Raw genomic sequence first — 6,919 nt, 5'->3', positions numbered from 1 at the left:
AGGAGGAAGGAAGGAGCCGAAGTGATAGATTCCTGTGGCCTTTTAAATGATTGAATAACAATGAAAATGGATCCAAAGTGACTTATCTACTGAAGCAGAAGATTCTTATTACCTTCCATTAACTCAGTTTAGTCTTTGGGAACGGGCAGAACGAGTGAAATACAGAAAACTGAAGAGAAGAAAACCTCACTTTGGAAGTTTCTCTGTGACTGTTCTTAAGCCCTGCCTTTCTACTTGTTTTAATTTTGCTGTGAATTTATAAATAGTGAAGACCAAAGAAATAGAAGAAACATTTGAGAGCTTTATACCAAGAAAACTTGCCTTGAAAGCTGCTATTCTTGGAGGGAAAAGCATATCAAGTTCCTGTCTGTTTTTTGGGTTTTTTTTAACAAGCTTTCTTATGTCCTTAGATTTTGAAGGATAAGACAAATATAAACTCATACCTGCAGACTATTTTTACCAGCTGTGTAAGAATAATGAGATTTATAAATTAAGGGCTTTGTAATGTAGATGTTTTGCTCCTAGAGTTGACTGACTACTCAGATCTTTTATAGCTCGTCAGTGTTTTATTTTTGATCTATCACTTCAATGACATTATTTGACCAAACAAAAGTCATTCTGTCTTTCTAAGCTATGACCTTGTTATGAACAGTATTTGCATTCACAGTGCAAATGTCCATGTATTATCTATTTAAGCAACATCATAGTGCCATCACTCAAGGAAGTTGAATGAGGTGAACATTGATATAGCTCTTTCCCCTTCCCCCCATTTTTTAAATGTAACAAATACTTTTTATGTTCCCCTCCCCCTTCCCCTTTCCCCTTCCCCTTTGGGAAACGTGTCAGGAACTAGATAGTTTAAGATGAGCAATTGAGGGGACTGACAGATTGATCCACACAGAGCCTGGATTCTTTTTGCTTCATCGTAAGGTGTTGTGCTGGCCAGCCTAATTAAGTATCCTTTTAAGAAGAGAACCTCGTGGAAATCCAGCTGGCAACTCAAGAAGTTCAGGAAGCAGGACCACAGAGGTTATACTCTGGGATCCTGGCCATGAGGTTGGATGCCTCACCTTGTTGAAAAGAGACACTGGACCTAAATGGCGCAGCATGACTTTGTTCCTGCTTGGCTAAATTTCTCAACACCACAGTCAGCTAAGTCACCTACAGCGACTTTGGAAAAACACGGAGAGCACCTACCCCGAGGAGATGGTAGATTTGGAGTAAGCCGTCGTAGACATAATTCCTCTGATGGCTTTTTCAACAATGGACCTCTTCGAACGACAGGAGATTCTTGGCACCAGCCCTCCCTGTTCCGCCATGATTCTGTGGACTCTGGTGTCTCTAAGGGAGCATATGCTGGAATCACAGGGAACCTATCTGGTTGGCATGGCTCTTCACGAGGTCATGATGGCATGAACCAGCGTAGTGGGGGTGGCACAGGAATCCATCGCCATTGGAATGGCAGCTTCCACTCCCGGAAAGGCTGTGTCTTTCAGGAAAAGCCACCTACAGATATTAGGGAAGAGAAGAAAGAAGATAAGGTGGAAAAGTTGCAGTTTGAAGAGGAAGACTTTCCTTCTTTGAATCCAGAAGCTGGCAAACAGAATCAGCCATGCAGACCTATTGGGACCCCTTCTGGAGTGTGGGAAAACCCACCTAGTGCCAAGCAACCCTCCAAAATGCTAGTCATCAAAAAAGTTTCCAAAGAAGATCCTGCTGCTGCCTTCTCTGCTGCATTCACCTGACCAGGATCTCACCATGCAAATGGAAACAAATCGTCAACCATGGTTCCAAGTGTCTATAAGAACCTGGTTCCTAAGCCTGTACCACCTCCATCCAAGGCCAGTGCATGGAAAGCTAACAGAATGGAACACAAATCAGGACCCCTTTCCTCTAGCCGAGAGTCCGCTTTTACCAGTCCAATCTCTGTTACCAAACCAGTAGTACTGGCTGGTGGTGTAGTTTTAAGCTCTCCCAAAGAGAGCCCCGCCAGCACCACTCCTCCGATTGAGATCAGCTCCTCTCGTCTGACCAAGTTGACCCGCCGAACTACTGACAGGAAGAGCGAGTTCCTGAAGACTCTGAAGGATGACCGGAATGGAGACTTCTCAGAGAGCAGAGAGTGTGAGAAGTTGGAAGATTCGGAGGACAACAGCACACCTGAACCAAAGGAAAATGGAGAGGAAGGCTGTCATCAGAATGGTCTTGCTCTCCCTGTAGAAGAGGAAGGGGAGGCCCTCTCTCACTCTTTGGAAGCAGAGCACAGGTTACTGAAAGCAATGGGATGGCAGGAGTATCCTGAAAATGACGAAAATTGTCTTCCCCTCACAGAGGATGAGCTCAGAGAGTTCCACATGAAGACAGAGCAGCTGAGAAGAAATGGCTTTGGAAAGAATGGCTTCTTGCAGAGTCGAAGTTCCAGCCTATTCTCCCCTTGGAGAAGCACTAGCAGGGCAGAGTTTGAGGACTCAGACACGGAGACAAGCGGCAGTGAGACATCTGATGACGGTGCCTGGAAGTAGGCGTGTAAATGCTCACAGTTAAATCTGACCCAGTAAACTCAGCGTGTGTGCTTAGGGGTTATACAGAAGAAATCGTTCTTTTCCTTTTCCTTTTCTTATGTTATTGTTGAATACTTCATGCACAAGGGAAATAATCATATCCCAAAGAGAGAGCGAGCGATTGGCTTGTTTAGCTTTTGTTGTTGTTCTTCCCTGTTATCTGCTTAATAGAGAGAACTTTGTGTGGTGGGAAAGATTTTTAAAACACACATACACACAGTATATATGGGGCAATGCACAGGTGGGAGCTGGCAGTGCAGAGAGGAGGAGACACTGGTCTGCAGCAACAGCTTCTACTACCAGCCCTTGGGGCACTCACCCCTGTGCTCAAGCAATCATTGTCAATGACAAAGTGACTATTGAAGTTATAATTGTATTAAATTAATGCTAATAATTTGGATATTTTATTTTATTTCTGGCTGCTCGGGTAATGTTAGCCCTTAACCAAGCATATGTGGTTTTTTCCCTTTTTTTTTTCTTTCTGGGTACAGCTGTAAAATATTTGGATATAGGAAATGTTGTGTTATTCTTGCAGCCTTGATATTCAGGGTGGATTGTAAAATATAAATTTTTGTGAGATTTCAAAGATTAAGATTATTTTGATAACATTATTTACAGATTTAAAAGATGTGGTTATCACAAGTCTGTTGAGGGGGAAAACTACTGCATAAAATAACTAACTTGGAATAAATATTTTGCATCAGTTTGGATTAAAAAAAAATAAACTCGAATCTTCAAAACCATAGATGAACTTAAAATTATTGCATAACAAATTATTACATATATTGATTTTAGTCTAGCCTACAGTTTTACAGATGGCCAGAGGTCAATGAAAAGATTTTTTTCTCAACAATATCCTTTTCACAGCATTTTTTACCTCTCTATTCCTTAGACTATAAATCAGAGGATTCAACATAGGGATGATAAGAGTGTAGAATACAGCTATAATCTTGTTTTTCTCTGGTGAAGAGATGGCTCCAGGCTGGGCATACATGAAGAATACAGTTCCATAGAACAAACTCACCACAGTGATATGAGAGCTACAAGTGGAGAAGGTCTTACTCCTGCCATGAGTTGAGGGGATCTTTAGAACAGTGGAGAGGATACATGCGTAAGAAACCAGAATGACAGTTGTGGTAGTGATGATGATGAGGGCAGACAGAATAAACAGTACAATCTCATTCACCAAGGTGTCCACACAGGAGATCTTGATCAGGGCTGGGACATCACAGAAAAAGTGGTCCAATCTGTTTTCTCCACAGAAACGCAAACTGAAGGTGAAACCTGTTTGGATCATGGGGTTGGTGCGGCCACAGATGTAGGAGGCAATCACCAAATGAACACAAGCCTGCTGGAACATACGGACAGCGCAGAGGAAGGGCGAGGAAATGGCTAAGAAGCAATCATATGCCATCACGCTAGAAGAAAGCCTTCATCCCAACAAAGAGAGCAAAGGAAAAGAACTGGGTTGCTCAGCCATTGTAAGAAATTCTCATCTTTGGGTAAGAAAGTGGCCAGAGTTTTGGGAGCAATGACGGAGGGGTAGCAGAGATCTAAATAAGACAGATTTCTGAGAAAGAAATACATAGGGGTATGAAGTCTGGAGTTGATTTTAATGACAACTAACATGCTGATATTTCCCACCACAATGACCATGTAGATAAGCAAGAAGAGTGAAAATAAGAGAATCTGTACATCTGGAGATGTTCGGAATCCCAGCAGAATAAACTCCATCCCTTCTGAGTAATTCTTATTCAGTTCATTCTTCATAGCTGAGACCTATCTGAGAAAATCAGTGGGTGATCACGAATCCTATGGAAAGCCTTGTCAACTTTCTGTTCTTTTTTTAAAATTGAAATATAGTTCATGTACAATATTATATGTTATAGGTATACAATATAGTGATTCACAATTTTAAAGTTATACTCCATTTATAGTTATTATAAAATATTGGCTATATTCCCTGTGTTGTACAATATATCCTTGTAGCTTCCCCCTATCCCTATATTTCTCCTTCCCCCAGCCTCACCCCAATGGTAACCACTAGATTGTTCTCTGTATCTGTGAGCCTGCTTCTTTTTTGTTATAGTCACTAGTTTGTTGTATTCTTTAGATTCCACATATAAGTGATATCATACAGTATTTGCCTTTCTCTGTCTGACTTATTTCACTTAGGATAATACCCTCCAGGTTCATCCACGTGGCTGCAAATGAGAGAAAAACATGCTATTGGAATATGAAGTTCTCTTGGCAACACATCTAACAGAATAACTTTACTTTTGGAAGGACCAGATAGCCAAATATATATAATTTTTTCTAATATATTCAATGTCAATGATATGAGAAATGTAGATGGGCAAAAGATGTCTGGGACAGTGATGCTATGAGTCATTTTATGCCATTTGTTCAGAACTTTGGAATTAGATGGACTAAGTCCAAATTTCACCTCTTTCAATCTGAAATAATCTAAAATTGCTATCTACATTTTCAATGCCTGAAGTCCTCTTCTGTGAAATGGGAGGTAATAATAATACCTACTTTATAGGATTTTTGTGATAAAAATGTGAAACTGAGTATGAAAAGCAGTATTTGCAGTTACTGGAACATCTTAAATTCAAAGTAAATGTTAGTCAAATTAACAAGCAAATAGCCATGTAAAAAATTACTTTTGTTTTAGGAATGAATATCAGGTGAAAAATTAGGTCAATTCTTTTTCCTATCACAAAATGCAGTTAGTTTGACTGTCTTAAAACATCCTGCTATATAAAAGACATTAGGAAACATGGGATTATAGTTTCATGGGATGGAGAAGCACCAGTGTCATCTGAAATGATGGATGAACTCTCACCTCCTACGCTGGCTACACACCCTTCAACCTCTACTCCTTTCCCACTTAACTCTGACTGCTAGTAGGCCTGCTTCCTTTCTGGAGCCAGACTCCAGCACATCTTTTTCCTTTAATGTAAAGCATTAACATCTCAGTACATGAATTATTGTTTATACAGAAGCAAACTTTATGATACAAGAAGTACAAGATTGACTTTCCTAAGAAGTATTTTTTTCCCTTGTCTATATTATTAATCAAACAGAAGACATTAATGGAAATACATAGAGCAAACAAAATCTGTGTTGCACAGGTTTTGCTTTTTAAAATAACTATCAATGCTTAATATCAAACACTAAAGATGTATGTGGATAAAACATCAATAATTTTAATATATCTGAAAAATTAAATCCAAGTGGAAAAGATGAAATTTTATGTTATAAATGTGTGTCCATTTCTATCTTTAATTTCTGAAATATCAAAAAAAAACTTCCCATCAATAAAATTAATGTCATATTTGAAGTCATTTTAATTTGGATAGTTTTACAAAATCAAAATTATAATAGAGTCAGAAAAAGTGAAACCAATTTTGCTTCTGTTACTATTTTTTTATGAAGTAAAAAATGTTTTATTAGTTAAAAGTGTGGCATTTAATGCACATAAACCTAAGTTTTAATCCAGGTCCTGACACTCACTGGATAAGTAATCTTGGGCAAATTGTTCATATTTTATGAACCTCTGTCTTCTCATCAGCAAAATATGTCTTAGAACATCTATCCCATAGGGTGGTATTGAAAGGATTAAATTAAGTGATGTATATAAATTAAATAAAATATGTAGGACCTGGGAAATAGAAAGTGTTCATTAAGAGTGGATATATGAGAGATTGAACATTTTTTTTTCTAAATTAAGAAATCTATCTTTTAAAAAGTTGTGATTTTTAAAAAATCAGGTACCTTACTTGAGATTCAGCAGATACCAAAAGAAGCTCATTGAAGAATTTTAATAGCTCCTTTTTCCATTAAAAGAAGCTTTGAAGAAAGTGCAGTTAATTGCAAACATGTTTAACAGTATACATTCAATCTATTCAAGTGAGGGCACTCAATAAACAGACCTATTTATTTCTAAGTCTCATATACCTTATTTTTACTTGCTAGAACCAAAAGAGGATCAGACTGACTCTTCAGTTTGACATCAAGAAATATCCTACTCTTTATATTATGCAAAGACTGAACCAAAAATTGCTCCTACATAAGTTCTAAATCCTTTGATCTAACCATGTAGTTATTCTTGTAAAAAAGAAAGTAAATTAGATATAGATAGACAGATAGATATAGATATATAGATATGTGGTCTTTCTGAAAAGTAAAAAGGGCCCTAGAGGTCAATTAGGTCAATGTTTGCTAAATTTCCCATATGTTAGAATCAGCTGGGGAGGTTTTGTTTTGCTTCACTTTTAATACTGATTCCTGGATCACACCTCCTTCTTAATTAGTCTCAATATTGAAAATTGCTAAAAAAATTGAAAAACTTT

At 38.1% G+C, this 6,919-nt stretch overlaps 3 pseudogenes; 2 read left to right on the top strand and 1 right to left on the bottom strand.

The window, feature by feature from the left end:
* The first annotated feature begins 1,097 nt into the window (after window positions 1-1,097).
* On the top strand, window positions 1,098-2,222 carry LOC139033616 (vasculin-like protein 1 pseudogene; annotated as a pseudogene).
* LOC139033615 (vasculin-like protein 1 pseudogene) lies at window positions 1,785-3,147 on the top strand (annotated as a pseudogene).
* Window positions 3,148-3,387: 240 nt separating this feature from the next.
* On the bottom strand, window positions 3,388-4,331 carry LOC139033605 (olfactory receptor 9S13-like; annotated as a pseudogene).
* Between the last annotated feature and the right edge of the window lie 2,588 nt (window positions 4,332-6,919).

The sequence above is a fragment of the Odocoileus virginianus genome, unplaced genomic scaffold (genome assembly GCF_023699985.2).
Source record: "Odocoileus virginianus isolate 20LAN1187 ecotype Illinois unplaced genomic scaffold, Ovbor_1.2 Unplaced_Scaffold_21, whole genome shotgun sequence".
Classification (NCBI taxonomy): Eukaryota; Metazoa; Chordata; class Mammalia; order Artiodactyla; family Cervidae; genus Odocoileus; species Odocoileus virginianus.
The sequence above is the reverse complement of the archived record's forward strand: the minus strand, read 5'-3'. Positions and strand labels throughout refer to the sequence as shown.